Below are 16491 nucleotides of genomic sequence, written 5' to 3'. Positions count from 1 at the left end.
AAGCCAGATGAATAAAGTCTATTAAGGAGGAGAGATGGATCAATTTTGTCAAATGGGGTTGGTAATTAAAATACAATGAAAACTAGTAATTGACTTCTGAATTTAGCAACACAGACGTTACTGGTGACTTTGACCAAAGCAGTAGAGTAGTGGTGATCAAAACCTGATTGAAATGAATTTAAAAGTTAGAAGAACTCTAGCAAGTGTGGACAACTCTTTGAAGCAGCTTTCCTGTGAAAGGATGCAGAGAAATAAGATGGAACTTGGAGGAGAATATGAGGTTAACAGTTTGGTTTTTAAAGATGGGAGAAATTACAGCATGATAATATGCTGACAAAAAAAATGATCCAGTAAAAAGGGAAAGAACAATGATGCAGGAGTGAGAGGCAATGTTTTCAAATAGCAAGAAAAGACAGAATTTGGACAAGTAGATAGAGTGACTGGCCTTAGATGGTAGCACAGCCAGTTCATCTGCAGAAACATAAAGAAGGAAGAATATAAAAGCACAGACCCAGGACAGGAAAGGAGGTAGACGGTATAGACATTTGTGAAAATTCTGTTCCTAATGCTACTATTCTCTTTATGAAATGAGAAGCAAAGTCATAAGCAGAGAATAAGTGGAAAAAAGATGGTGGCCAGGCACGGTGGCTCATGCCTGTAATCCTAGCACTCTGGGAGGCCAAGGAGAAAGGATTGCTTGAGCCCAGAGTTCAAGACCATCCTGGGCAACATAGCAGAACCCTGTCTCTACAAACAATAAAAAATTAGCTAGACGTGGTGGCATGCACCTGTAGTCCCAGCTGCTTGGAAGAATAAGGCAGAAAGATCGCTTGAGCACAGAAGCTCAAGGCTATAGTAAGCCATGATTTCACCTCTGCACTCTAACATGGGCGACAGAGGGAGACCCTCTCTCAAAAAAAAAAAAAAAAGACAGTGTTGAAGGCCTTATAAAACACATTATAATTATTGCTGTAGTTTTCGTTCTTTGTAAGTTGCACTCACTTTAATTTTCCACTGAAGTTTTTGAATGCAGGGTATTTGACAGTGTTCACAAATAAATTTGCTGACTTTAAATGAATTTATAATCTCACTGAGAAAGGAAGTATATAGTATCTACAAACCTAACTAGAGCAAAAATCCTAACTTGAGCCTCCATATGGTTCTACTCTTCCAGCTCAAGTACCATGTCTACAGCTAGTTCTCCTCCTAAAATTCCAGAGCACTTATTCTCTATTTACACAGACATGCATATAATTCTATGAGACAGTAAATGGTTTCAACTAATATAGCAAGGCAGCAACATACTGCAGTGTGATAAAGAAAATAAAATTGAACTCAAAATCTAAAACAAATCTAAATACATACAAAAATTTAGTTTGCTCTAAGTTATTTGTAATCAGTAGAAGGCTGTATCATTCAAATCGACTAAAAACATCCAAATAAAGTTTCAAACATAAGAAAAAATATAAAGCACTTGAGGGCCGGGCGTGGTGGCTCACATCTGTACTCCCAGCACCTTCACAGGCCACAGTGGGTGGATCACTTGAGGCAGGAGTTTAAGACCAGCCTGGCCAACATGATAAAACCCTGTCTCTACCAAAAATACAAAACTTAGCTGGGTGTGGTGGCACGCACCTGTAATCCCAGCTACTTAGGAGGCTGAGGCAATGAGAATCACTTGAACCCAGGAGGCAAAGGGCTGCAGCAAGCCAAGGTCACACCACTGCACTCCAGCCTGGGTGACGGAACGAAAATCTACCTGAAAAAAAGAAAAAATATAAAGTACTTCAAAACACAAGAAAATAGGCTCATTTTACATAGTTCTACATGTTTAAATGTTTGTAAGTATATTCCATTTGCAGTAAGAATTTTTAAAAATAAATGATTCTACAAATCATTTTGAAAAAAACAAAAAATTCAATGAGAAAAATAGACAAAGCATTAACCATTTCCTGAAACGGCCATCAAAACGCAAAAACTCATCTAAATTCCTATTGTCCTAGTCAGTCACTACACCAAAAGTATAATGGCCCCGGAGTGCACAACATAATTATACAATAAGATAAGAGGAAAAACATTCAAAGCAAGCAAAAGACAAAACAATCCAGGAAATCCAAACACTGGAATTCCCCAACATGGGAATCCCATTTACAGTATCTTTTCTAAGATTAACTTTATAGACCACACTAAAATTTCAAAGCTATGGTACAATTTCTCCTTTTAAACTGCAAGACAGTTATTTCTATGACTCACATCTTATTAACACACCACTTACTTCAGCAATATCCATTCTAAAGTACTGCTAACCCAATGTGAAATGAATACAACTAATGCCAGAAATGAGTAATGAAATTTAATTTCTCCATTAGGTATCATGTCACAACAAATGAGACTTCTATTTTTTAATCAAACTTTTTTCCCTTTAATATGAGAATACATCAATCCATTTGAACAGCTTTCCCAAGAAACTGAAAAGGAATTGCAGAGGTCATAGCTGCTGAAAGTATCTTTTAGACTTTTGCTTACTCATCATGCCCAAACCAGCCCATTTTCTCAGGAAAAGGCACTGCTCATTTAAAAACACTTTCATGGGAAATAATCTGGTTAGAAGTTTATTCGGTAAAAAAAAATCTAACTTATAATTAGACAAACTGAAAGCTTTAATACCAAAAAAGTAATAACTTTTTAAAACAGTCTTTCAAATCAACACATAAAATCAGTTTTCGAAGACAAAAGAACATGTCATCAAAACTGTTCAAAAATTAACACTACAACATGAAATTCATACCGTAAAACAGCTACACCATGTACAGAAGCTTTCCTCCCCTTAAAATCTACCATCTTGACCTACTTTTCCTTTCATAAGATTTCTGAGTAAGAAAGGGCCATCTAATCCAACTAGCCACTCAGAGATTAAACCCAGCTGAACAGGCAGCCAGCCTATGTTTGAAAAGCAGGGATGAATACCTCCCATAAACCCCTTTTATTTCTTTAGAAAGACAAGTTCTTTTTAGTTTTGATCCAAAATCACATCATCCTATAACTTCTCCCAGTGGTCCTAGCTCTACCCTAACCATAACAAATCTGTCCAATCCCACTACCACAGGGTAGTCTTAATAACTGATGCTTAAATTTAATGAAATTAAATTTAGCAGCAAATAGAAAAACTTACTTCAAAATTTATCATTCACAAAAATTTATCATCCTTTGGAAAAGTTTAGCTAGGGTATTAAAGTTGAACATAACGGGTTAATTAATAAAATATTAATAAAATAACTCTTAGGTGTATCACCTTAGGTCACTCAACAATGGAAGTACTAAAATGATCAGATGTTTTAGGTATTATGTCTCTTCTGGGGATATTCTTGCTTATCCCCAGAAGAGACATAATACCTAAAACATCTCACAAACTAAACATAAAATGTAAATTAGAATATCAAATACTATCAAAAATGACTACTGAAAAAGTTTTGCTTATGTAAACAAGAATTTTTAATTATTGTCCAAGAACACCCAATTAAAGGCAAAATAGCCCAAATACACACAAAAAGTTTGGTATATTATCACAGTGCCATTTCAAATCACTAAGTTAAAAAAACAGATTTAATAAGTAGTATTGACACAAATGAGAAAAAGACACAAGAGAAAGCTTGTTTGCTTTTCCAAAGGCCAGAAGTCTCCATTAAGATTTTACAACCTTAAATTCTGATCTACAGTTTCTGCCAATCCAGAACACCCCCTACTGCCCCCTTCCTACCACAAATATTGACATAAAAATGGCTCACGGATCACCTGAGGTCAGGAGTTCCGAGAACCGCCTGGCCAACATGGCGAAACCCCGTCTCTACTAAAAATACAAAAAATCAGCCGAGCGTGGTGGCGGGAGCCTGTTAATCCCAGCTACTCCGGAGGCTGAGGCAGGAGAATCGCTTTGAATCTGTGCTTCTGTGCGGCTGAGGTTGGCAGTGAGCCAAGATTGCGCCACTGCACTCCGCCCTGGGCGACAGAACGAGACTCTGTCTCAAAAAAAAGAAAAAAAATGGCTCAATGGCCACAAAAGCCCTGGGACTCAGGAAAAACTCTTGGGAAGGAAAAATCTCTCTGGAAAAAAAACTACCTCTGTCCAATCTAGTCTGTACAGTATAGTATTTGCAGATATACTCCTGCCAGAGGTGAACTTCCAGTCAAAATAAACAAGAGTAGCACATACAAACAGGGAGTAGATCCCAAAAAAACTGATAACAGAATGTGAAAGACTATTAAAACAAAAATTTCAGCCATTAGAGTTATAAAAGAAATCAGAAACACAGAAAACACTCATAAAAAAACAGAAAACTTAGAACTTGAATTTTATAAATTATGTGTGTACATACATATGTACACAGACATACAAACACCCAGCAATTAAAAGCTAAATGGCCTGATAACTATATAAAGTTGAATTATCAAACAAGACAGACGATTAAAAAACTGACAATGTACCACAAAAAAATTATACATAAGGGAAAATATGAAAGAAAAATTAACAGACATAAAGGATACATGAGAACGTCCAATAAATCCAATGGGAATTCAAGGAGAGGAAAGAACAAAGAAACACAGTGGCTGAGAATTTTCAAAACCTGTTGAAAGCTATGGATCTTCCAATTCAGGAAAGGCAACAAAATTTGAACAGAATAAAAGATATTTAAACATCTGTTGTAACGTTGTGTAACTTAAGCAAGTCTTGAAAGCAATACAGAAAAGAGTACCGAAAAATTTAGACTTACATAGTACTTAGCAATAGAAGCCAAAGAATAATGTAATAAAATCTCCATAGAAACAATGACCATTAATTACCACAGAATTCTAGACCCTGCTGAACACTGGAATATTAGTTTTTAGAAGCAATAAGTCTGTCAGCTATGCAACAAACAAAACTGATCAACATTAGTAAATAATTAGTAAAAATTAATTCAGACTTTATATGAAATTTACTAATCCAGAATGTAATTTTTTTTTTTTTAATGAACAGTACCTCTTTCCAACCAGAGTATGACTGATTGAGGAACCAATATTCTTTTTTTTTTTTTTTTTTTTGAGATGGAGTTTCGCTCTGTCGCCGAGGCTGGAGTGCAGTGGTGGGATCTCGGCTCACTGCAAGCTCCGCCTCCTGGGCTCCCGCCATTCTCCTGCCTCTGCCTCCAGAGTAGCTGGGACTACGGGCGCCCGCCAACACGCCCGGCTAATTTTTTGTATATTTAGTAGAGACGGGGTTTCACCATGTTAGCCAGGATGGTCTCGATCTCCTGACCTCGTGGTCCGCCCGCTTCGGCCTCCCAAAGTGCTGGGATTACAGGCGTGAGCCACCGCGCCCTGCCGAGAAAGCAATATTCTTATTATTTCACTAGGGATTACAGCTGACCTTTGCTTTTCTCTAATAAACTTTTCAGGAATGCACAAAGAAGAGTGCTAGCAAAGAGTTTTCCCTCTCTGGCCCCTCAATTACTCCAAGCTTCCGTATACAAAGCCATATGAAATTAGGATAAATCTTCACAGATAGTCAAGTACACCAATCAAATGGTGAAAGCCTGAATTTTTTTTTCTAAACCTTACAATCTATTCTGTAGTCTACATTTTAATTTCTACACTTCTACAACCTACATTTCTACTTTTTTTTTTGAGATAGGGTCTGACTGTCGCCTAGACTGGAATGCAGTGGCGCGATCTCGGCTCACTGCATCCTCCCCCTCCAGGGCTCAAATGATTCTCTGGCCTCAGCCTCCCAAGTAGCTGGGATTACAGGTGCCCGCCACCATGCCTGGCTAATTTTTGTATTTTTAGTAGAGATGGGGTTTCACCATGTCGGCCAGGCTGTTCTCAAACTCCTGACCTCAAGTGATCTGCCCGCCTCAGCCTCCCAAAGTGCTGGGATTACAGGTATGAACCACCATGCCAGCCCTTCTACATTTCAATTTTAATGTTCATATTCCACAGGGAAATTCCTATCATTGCTATTTAAGAAACAGCAAAGATATTCGACATCTACGCAAACAGCAAAATTGTGAATAAACAGCAAAATCTTACACACAATCTAAAAACAAGTACAAATGAAGAATCCGATAAAATTAAGAAATGTTCATTCTGATTCACTGAAATTAAGAGGCATTTGCTTTAATACATTCACAATCTTACGTGTTTATCATTCTCTGAAATTGTACCTTAAGAACTATGGCTTAAGAAAACATTCCCTGAAGACTTTTACTCACTTATTACACAAAGTTTAGCTTATACTACTCAAAAAGTGTAAGCCAAATGAGTAACTCCCCTTTTCAAATATATGTTCTCCCATCTATCTGGGAGCCCAACACAGAGTCCAACGCACAATGTTGTCAAATATTTACTTCTCTGAACATAAATAACTTTATATAGGTGGTCCTTGTGAGTTCTTCCCTTTGGATTTTTTTTTTCAAAATAATCCTTCATATATACAGTATATACTAATCCTATTTGTGTTCACTGGTACTCTGAAACACAAAATCAAGGATGTTTTATCATGATATGGACTTCACCATAATGTTCTATTCTTGAAGCTGCAAAAAGAGTCTATGACAGAAAAAACATCAAAAAGTACAGATATAATTACCTTGAATTGGAAATAAGTGTAGCTTTGATATATTAACAAAGTTTAAGTCTACAGTGGCAAAAAAAACTTTGTCAAAAAAAAAAAAGGTTCTATTCTTTTGACATCACTCGCAATAATAGGAAACCTAAGCAAAAAATTAGTGAGAGACCCGATCTTACTAAGAACCTTAGGGAGCTAACGCCAAGAAAAAGTAGTCCTTGTGATTTCACCAACTGAAAGTTGGTTTAAGTATGTCAATTATGTAATTAACATAATTAAAACACAGCACACCATGAACCTTCAAAATTTGTGATTGCAAAGACTGCCTTCCAGACAACAGAAATATGAGGTAAGAGGATGAAAGGTGATCAGTTATCAGAACCTAAAATATAGCCACAAGTAGAGGCTCCTATCCTATGGTCATCCTTAGAATCCATGTTTACAACACAACCACCTCAACAGCCATGCAAAGATAGATGTTGCCTTCAACAGACACAGCTGCCATGATCCTACATTTCACGTTCCATGAAAGGCTTCTGCTTTCCTCACTATTAGAAGATGCCTAAGAGTTAGGGGGAAAAAAGTAAAAGCTATTAAATATCATGTACTAAAAATAGAAAGTAGTCAAATTAAAATTGATGAATTTATTTTAGGTAAATCCAGACAATGTTACTAAAAAATACAGGCACATCAAAAGCCATCCACTATAAACCATTTATTTATTTTATTTTTTTAATTTTACATATTTTTATTTATTCTTTTTTTTTTTTTTTTTTTTGCTATTGAGTCTTGCTCTGTCGCCCATGCTGGAGTGCAGTGGCACGATCTCAGCTCACTGTAAGCTCCGCCTCCCAGGTTCACACCATTCTCCTGCTTCAGCCTCCTGAGTAGCTGGGACTACAGGCGCCTGCCACCACACCCAGCTAATTTTTTTGTATTTTCAGTAGAGACGGGGTTTCACCATGTTAGCCAAGATGGTCTTGATCTCCTACCTCATGATCCGCCCACCTCAGCCTCCCAAAGTATTGGGATTACAGGCGTGAGCCACCGCGCCCAGCCGCCAAACCAGTCACTATTAAAAAAAATCACTCCGATACCTTTTTAAATAAAAGGGTTACTAAATCAGGAAAACCCAATACACATTATGGAATGTCTGATTTTGTCAGAACAGTCAATAAAGTAAACAAGCTATCCTTGGAGATAAGATTGATAAATCCTGAACATGGCTGAATAGTGGCATAAATTGGAGAATATTTAAAAGGTTAAAAAATAATATCCCAAAGTTGACAATTAATGGTTTAGAAAGTATCTTAACAATGTACCAAAAAACTAAGTCTGACCTTACTAACATTTTAATCAATTACTTAAAGATAATCTTGCCAGGTTACAAATGTGTTGAATATGAGGATGAGAACAAAGGGCAAACCAATTAAAGGTTTCAGAACGTAAGATTTGTATTATCCTGTGTTACTCTTTGAGTTACCTGGTTAGAATAGCAGAAATTCTGACAACTAGTTCAGATAAGCTGGAACACCACGTTACTAAGTCTACTACAGACTTAACCACATAATGAGCTGTTCATTTAACTGGTTTTCATCAAAATGGCTCTTGAAAATTACCACTTTTCAAGCAATGACCTTTTTTGGTATTAGTGACTGTTTACCTAAGCACACACAAAATATTCTATAGAGTGAAATTTCAACATTTATGATTTCAGACTCAATGTTTTATTCAACACACTCAATGTTTTATTCAACATTAATTATTTCCCATCAGCGTATATCATATGGAACAGATCTATACTGTACATACAGTACACTGGATGAACCTAGATATGCTTTGTGTACATATGCAGAGCAAGAAAGTCAATGAGCTTCCAGCTCCTACAACTCCGTCTTTTCTGCATGTGTTCTATTTCCCGTGTTGTGAACAACTTGTGTTTGTTATTGCCCTAGTGGTGCTTTTCTGTGCAGACAACTTAAGTGCGTACTGAATGCAAGATAACTCTGAACTCCAGAAAGCTTGAATTGGTGAAAAAACACAGTACAGAAGAAACAGACTTCCCAAAAAGTGACACTCTACCAACTACACTACCATCCACTATCAAATCTTCTTTCTCCTTTGGCAAATACAATTAGCCTTCATTATACTACATTATTATTTTATGTATAAAGTGTATTTACTTTCAACTTGTTTATACCTACACAAATTTGTCTTCATTGTTAGATTAATATTTACCTACGTGTGAAAACTGTTTGGGATGAAATACCGCATCATAATTCCCTACTAAAATTAATGGAAATATGCTTTCATTTAATAGCTTTTAAATTAGCAGCAGGGTTTTCAAGAATGAATTCAAAACATTGGATATTTGATTTTCAAGTTGGAGATAACAAGCAAAAATATTTCAGACAACAATGGATACCAGTCCAAACTCAAAAATGAAAAAAAAATGAAAAAAAAAAAAAAAACTCTACTCTGCTTGAGTGGGAACAGCAACTCCAAAACAGAACGAAGAAACACAGGATGAGTGAGATCGAGCAGCAAAAGCAAGAATCGCATTTCAATGCTTAAAGAGTCTAACTAATTATTATATAATCATAAATTAGTGTGATGCTAATATCAGATGTGTTCTGTAGAGCTGAATAATATTCAACAAGATTAAAAGATTTGTGCAAAGGAAGGGAACAGATCACTGAACTAGAGCACTCAGGATACACTATGAATACTACTCAGGATACATAAGCTGGGATTCAAAAAACAAGTAAGCCTAAGATAGGTAGAAATGAAGATAACGACTTCCAATAAGGAACCTCCTCCAAATACTTAGTAATAGTGTGAAATATTACTTTTGCGCCAACCTTTTGCACGAATATAAAAGGAAATTTAAAAGATATGGCTAAACTCAAAACTAAGATAAACATCGTACTGGGTGAGAAATGCAATAAAAATTCAAAACAGTAACCCATATCTTAAGTGGAGTAGAGGGAAGAAGGAACCAGGAAGATGGCTGGATAGTTCAGTTCCTAAAGGTAACAGCAACAAAACAGAACCAGGTTCATCGCCTGACACCAAGGGGTCAAGATTTGCACAGCTTGTAAAAAGAGAGGTTTCAAAAAAATAAAAAGGTAAAAAAAGAGAGGGGAGGAGAGGGGAGAAAAACAATGACACTGCAAATCCAGAGCTATAACTTTACAGAAGCTCCAAGCCTGGAGAAAAAAAAAAAGACAACAAAACATCCAATGTCATAGCAAATTAAAAATTAGTAATTCCTTAATGCAAAGCTAGTGTTCGTTCACATTCCCCATGTACTTTGTAAGTATTTTGTTATTCCTTGACTGGTATATTTCTTGTCTCCTTTCACCTACTATACCTATCTCTTTATTTGTCAGTTTCTTACAATTCTTAGAACTTTTAGTTGGGAAGGGAAAAAAAACCAAGCAGCTAGTCCTAGCGCGTTTCCCAGTGTGAATTTTGTTGATAGTACCCTCACAGTGTTTAACAAGTTTTCTTTTCTTTTTTTTTTTTTTTGGTGGGGGGGTTGTCTATTTCTGATCAATTAGTAAATTCAAAAATAAGATTAAATTTCAGAGTTTTTATTTGAATGCAAGAGTTGTCAAAATAATGAGTCTGTCCAACATTAAAACCAGTTTTTTTAATCCAAAACATAGCAAGAAATTTAATGAGAAAAAACAACCATATAAAAACATGAATTCACACCAGATGTTTGATGAAATGGTCTGACAAAGATTTTTAAATTTGAACATGTTAAAGAAGGAGATAGAGGTTTTCTAAGTAGCAAAAGGGTTGCCAAACAAAAAGAGAATTGAAACAGGTGATTATGAAAAAGCAATTCCAAATTTAAAATATGAAAATTATAGATACTGGCATATAGACTTAACAGATACAATACACTCTAGACAAAATAGAAAAATAAAATGGTAAATTGCTAGACAGTAATGAATTCACCTAGTATGAAGCACAGAAAAGAGAAAAAAATGATAGACCAATTAAAAACACGGGATAAACTTAGCCTCCAAGACAGGTCTAGCAAAAGAGAAAAGTGAAAATAAAAGAAGCAATATTTAAAGAGGTGAGAATTTTTCAAAATTAAAGATTTGATTCCTCATACTGTAAGTATACTCTAAGTACAAGCTGTATACATAGAAGTTTGTCCATACATATTCAAAATACCAAGCACAAAGATCTACTTCACAATATATGTGCAAAACAATTTAAGAAAACCACATGCAAACACTGGCATCACTGTGAAATATTTACAAAACACTTAGGATGTCAAATAGGGACTGGAGGAGGGACTTCAAAGTTTATTGAATAACTATCCAAAGTTTCTTTTTCAAAACACTCCTACATACAGTCATCCCTCAGTATGCACCAAAAATTGGTTAAGGACACACACAGGTACACCAAAATCTGCCCATAGTCAAGTTCCATAGCCCATCTACTCAGGTTTCACCATCCTGCTCCACGTATAAGTGGACCCATGCAGTTCAAACCCATGTTGTTCAAGGGTCAACTGCAATTATTTTCTTATGACTCTAAAAGTAAGTTGTAGATGCAATCCTCGAAACAACTCCATACTGTCAAAGTATTATTTCAAAGCATCTATAAATAAACACATTTTAGCCCTTAAAAACTGAAATGGTAAGCAGTGGAAATCTTGGAAAAAAGAAAACAGCATAAAGGGGAAGAAACAAAAATCAATTCCAGGGAAAGAACTGTGAGACAACATAAAACTTTATAAGACAACATGCAAGAACATCTTCATAACCGTGAGGTAGAGAAGAATTTCTTAAACTAGACACAAAGTACAAATTATAAAAGGAAAACACTGATAAATTCAACTACATTAAAATTTTTAACTTTTAACAGAGACACCATAAGAAAGTCAGAAGACAAGCCACAAAGTAGGAAGACATTTATAACACATAATTGGCAAAGAATTAGTATTCAGAACATATGACGAAATCTTGCCACCCAAAAAGATAAACCCAACAGAAAAATGAACAGTCATTTCAGAGAAAAGGAAACTAGTGCCTAGCAAACTCTGAAAATATGTTTTCTCTCATTAATCAGAAATGCAAGGCCAGGTGCAGTGGCTCACGCCTGTAATCACAGCATTTTGGGTGGCCGAGGCGGGCGGATCACCTGAGGTCGGGAGTTCGAGACCAGCCTGAGCAACATGGAGAAACCCTATCTCTACTAAAAATACAAAATTAGCCAGGTGTGGTGGTGCATGCCTGTAATCCCAGCTGAGGCAGGAGAATCGCTTGAACCTGGGAGGCGGAGGTTGCAGTGAGCAGAGATCGCACCATTGCACTCCAGCCTGGGAGACAAGAGCAAAATTCCGTCTCAAAAAAAAAAAAAAGAAAGAAAGAAAGAAATGCAAGACATACAATGTATCAATTCACACACAATAGGCTAACTGGTTTTTGCCATTATCATGTATAGGGAAGAATGTGGAGCCATCACACATATACACTGGTGACAGGAATAAACTGGCACATTTATATTGGAAAGAAAACAATTTACACGAACTAGTAAAGTTGAAAATGTCTGTCTCCTACAATCCAGCAATTCTATTTCTAGCTAGTCATAAGCCCCAAAACTATCTACACTCTAGTCTCAATTCACTAGCGATTAGCATAAAACTTAGGTCTTGACTAGCGTTTTTAGTTTTAATGAAACAGAACAGCATGGAATAGTATACCTGATAATATACTGAGTCATAATTTAAAATGTGTTTCTTATTGTGAGTGGTAACAAAAAGTTTGAAAAAAAACACTATCCTAGAGACACAAGTGCAACAAATAGACCTATGCTATTCAGGGTGTTCATAGCAGCACTGTGTATACTAACAACAAAAATACCTAGAAACCCAAATGTCCAACAGGAAACAGGTTGTAAAATATTCATACACGAAGTAGCCAAATCAGTTAGAGCTACATACAACATGGTGAAAGAATATCCTGGGCCGGGCATGGTGGCTCATACCTGTAATCCCAGCACTTTGGGAGGCCAAGGCGGGTGGATCACAAGGTCAGGAGATCGAGACCAGCCTTGCGAACATGGTGAAACCCCATCTCTACTAAAAATATAAAAATTAGCTGGACGTGGTGGTGCATGCCTGTAATCCCAGCTACTCAGAGGCTGATGCAGGAAAATCGCTTGAACCTAGGAGGCAGCGGTTGCAGTCAGCCAAGATCGCGCCACTGCACTCCAGCCTGGGCAACAGAGCGAGACTCCACCACAAAAAAAAAAAAAAGAATATCCTGATAACAAGGTTGAGGGGAAATAGGAAGTTACAAATAAACTCATACAGAAGGATTCCATTTAGAGTTCAAAAACCAACAAAACAACAAAATAGTTTAGGGATACAACTAGATCTGGCAAAACTAAAAGAAAAGCAAAGGTAAGAAAGGTAGTGGTTAGAGTGTGGGAAGAGACATAAAGAAATAAAAAGGATTATGTTCTCAAACTGGGTATTAGATACAAGGCTGTTCATTATGTCTTTATATCTTACACGTATTCTTAAAATATTATTTCATATGTATTTTATTTTAAAAGAAAAAATTTAAAGCTGAGAGGTACACAGGTGTTCAGTACACAGATGTTCATTTTACATTTAATCTTTAAACTGTACATATACATTATATATTCTCTTATATGTCTGAATCATTTAATAGTGGTTTCAACTTTCAATAAAATAAAAAGACAAGTAGGAAGAGATAAATGTAAATCAAAACAAACAAGCAAACAGGCATAAGCTTCCCTGCTTCTTAACTTACACAATTACAATAAAAGCACTGAATAATTGTAGAAAGTTATTCCTACTTTGGAAGAAATTTTCCCCAAAAAGAAAAGTCCTTTAAAATAAGAAATCTGTTAAAAATGTTTACAGAAAATATCTAGGTTTGTATGTGTGTTTTTTGTTTTGTTTTGTTTTTACTTATTACAAAGCTACCTTAAGAAATCAGATAAATAAGGCTGGGTGCAGTGGCTCACACCTGTAATCCCAGCACTTTAGGAGGCTGAGGTGGGCAGATCACAAGGTCAAGAGATCGAGACCATCCTGGCCAACATGGTGAAACCCCGTTTCTACTAAAAATACAAAAATTAGCTGGGCGTGGTGATGCATGCCTGTAGTCCCAGCTACTCAAGAGGTTGAGGCAGGAGAATCACTTGAACCTGGGAGGCGGAGGTTGCAGTGAGCGGAGATCGTGCCACTGCACTCCAGCCTGGGCGACAGAGAGAGACTCCATCGCAAAAAAAAAAAAAAAAAAAGAAAAAGAAATCACATGAATATAGTAACCAAGAATAATAATTAAAGAATCTGTGGCCCAGCATGGTGGCTCATGCCTGTAATCTCAGCACTTTGGGAGGCTAAGGCGGGTGGATCACTTGATGTCAGGAGTTCGAGACCAGCTTGGCCAACAAGATGAAACCCCATCTCTACTAAAAATACAAATATTAGCCAGGTTTGGTGGCAGGTGCCTGTAATCCCAGCTACTCGGGAGACAGTAGAATCGCTTGAGCCCAGGAGGCAGAGGTTGCAGTGAGTCAGAGGTTGCAGTGAGCCAAGATTGCACCACTGCACTCCAGCCTGGGTGACAGAGCGAGACGCCGTTTCAAAAAAAAGAATCTCTTTATACCAAAAGTAGTATGTTATTTTGAATGCTGCCAGGACTTTCTGCTTAAATGAAGGTTACATAACACTGAAAGGATATGAAATATAACTACCAATTTATGCCAGTAATTAATCCTAAAAGAGCAGACAAAAATTCGGCTTTCATCACTTTACAACTAACTTATATTTATGAATTATTTCTTTTCTCCCCAAAACCTCAGACAAGGTAAATGCCTCGGCTGTATTTTACATATAATTCCAAGGCTAATCTTGAATGTATAACTGACCTTTGAACACTATGGGTTTAAACTGTGTGGGTCCACTTCATGCAGATTTTTTTTTCGGTAACTATATTGGAAAATTTTTTGGAGACTGCAACAATATGAAAAAAACTCACAGGGAAACCACAGCCTAGAAATATTGAAAAAAATTAAGAAAAATGTCATGAATGCGTAAAATATATGTAGATCCCAGTCTATTTTATAATTTACTACCATAAAATATACACAAATTATAAAGTTAAAATTTATCAAAACTTACACAAACCAGACCCTATATGGTTACCGTACATGGTGCCATTTGCAATAGATGGAAATGTAAACAAAGGTCAAGATACAGTACCAAATCACAACTGCATAAAATTAACTGCAGTACATACTGTACCACTGTAATAATTTTGTGGCCACCTACTGTTGGTATTACTGTGAGCTCAAGTGTCTGAAGTATCCCTGACTCCTATCCATGACTCTAATTATCTCCACATGAGCATTCTGTCCTTCCAGTAACAGTATCACAGTAAAAAGTGATCAAAGTTCTCGCATATTGTTCATCATTTTTAGCACAACACTGTAAACCCTGAATAACACCATGAGACCCACGCCAAGTGCCACTAGTAATGCTGGAAGTGCTCCCGAGAAGCAGAGAAAAGTCATGACAAGGAAAAGTTGAATTACTTGATATGTACTTAGACTGAGGTCTGCAGTTACAGTTGCTCACTGTTTCAGACAGATGATTCATCTTACAGATGATATAAACTTATGGTATCAATAAACAGTACAGTATTGTAAATACACAGTCTCTTATGATTTTCTTAGTAGCATTTTCTTTTCTGTAGCTTTATTATAAGAATACAGTATATAATACATATAACGTACAATATACATGTTAATTGACTATTTATGTAATTGGTAAGGTTTCCAGTCAAAAGTAGGGTACTAGTAGTTAAGTTTCTGGAGAGTCAAAAGTTATACAAACATTTCTGACTGCACAGGGTGCTAGTGCCCCTAATTCCCACATTGTCCAAAGGTCAGCTGTATTTTTTACTTGAAAAGTGCCCCAGAATTTTCAAGCTCAGAAATACTTCAAGTTAAAACTAAATCCAATTATTTAGACTAAAAGAAAAAAAAGAGTGAAAGAATTAAGCCACTTTTACAAAAGGATTCAATTTAAACTTAAAATTACAGCAAACATCTAGTCAAACTGGAAGCTATTTAAGAAATGATTCCCCAGCAATAGAGTACCAAGCACAAAGATTACCCAGCACAGCACCTGAAACTGTACCCAGAAATAAGAGCACTAAATAGAAGCTTGAGGAATTCCCTTCACAGAAATCATGACATTCAGCCAACCTCAAGAGACCCAGATTATGAAAACTATGTAAAGTAATTACGGAAACATTTCAAATGAACATGACTTCCCAATAAAGTAGGCAAGTACAGGTTGGTGGCACATAAGTGAATTCAACCTGTGTGGATATTACAGATTTAAGGCAACATCTTCAATGTTCTGCAACATAGCATTCAGAACACTAGGGAGTTTTCAGTGCACAGCTTAGCTTGTCCAAATTTATTTCAGAAGGTAATTAGATCTAAACACAAGCATTCACTAAATTATTTATGTACAGATTCCACTCAAAACACTTACATTACTGATGAACAAGATTAACTGGGACTAAGCACACGCATTTTGCTGAAATTCGTGTTTCAAATTGTTTTCCATTCCACTCTCCCAAGAGTAAACCTAAAACCCTTATTCTTAGAGTTTCACTTTATATGGCATACCAAATATCACTGTTAGCCATGCTAATAATGGATGGCAAGTAAAGCAAAAGACTCAATGAGTCCCAATCATTTTCAAGCATCAGACCACCCATTCATTCAAATTGAGCACTACCTAGGTGTCAGACATATAGTTCACAGCGATGAACAAGACACAGTCCCTGCCTCACATTGTTTATATT

The 16491-nt window shown here is 36.4% G+C and overlaps 1 protein-coding gene across 50 annotated transcripts in view; it reads right to left on the bottom strand.

The window, feature by feature from the left end:
• Nucleotides 1–16491, bottom strand: part of KTN1 (kinectin 1) — a 104497-nt gene that overhangs the window by 81039 nt on the left and 6967 nt on the right. For 23 of the 50 annotated variants that reach the window (XM_054666572.2, XM_054666586.2, XM_016926115.4 and 20 more), the window contains exon 2: nt 1636–1759. The exons of 20 other annotated variants lie outside the window; for them this stretch is intronic. The gene's annotated coding sequence lies outside the window, so the exon portion shown is untranslated. Of the gene's footprint in view, nt 1–1635; nt 1760–5017; nt 5356–16491 lie in introns of all 50 variants that reach the window. 7 more of the 50 variants (XM_063793416.1, XM_063793417.1, XM_063793426.1 and 4 more) reach the window with 1 other exon arrangement.

Source organism: Pan troglodytes, chromosome 15 (assembly GCF_028858775.2).
Source record: "Pan troglodytes isolate AG18354 chromosome 15, NHGRI_mPanTro3-v2.0_pri, whole genome shotgun sequence".
Classification (NCBI taxonomy): domain Eukaryota; kingdom Metazoa; phylum Chordata; class Mammalia; order Primates; family Hominidae; genus Pan; species Pan troglodytes.
This window is presented reverse-complemented; position numbering and strand designations above follow the sequence as displayed.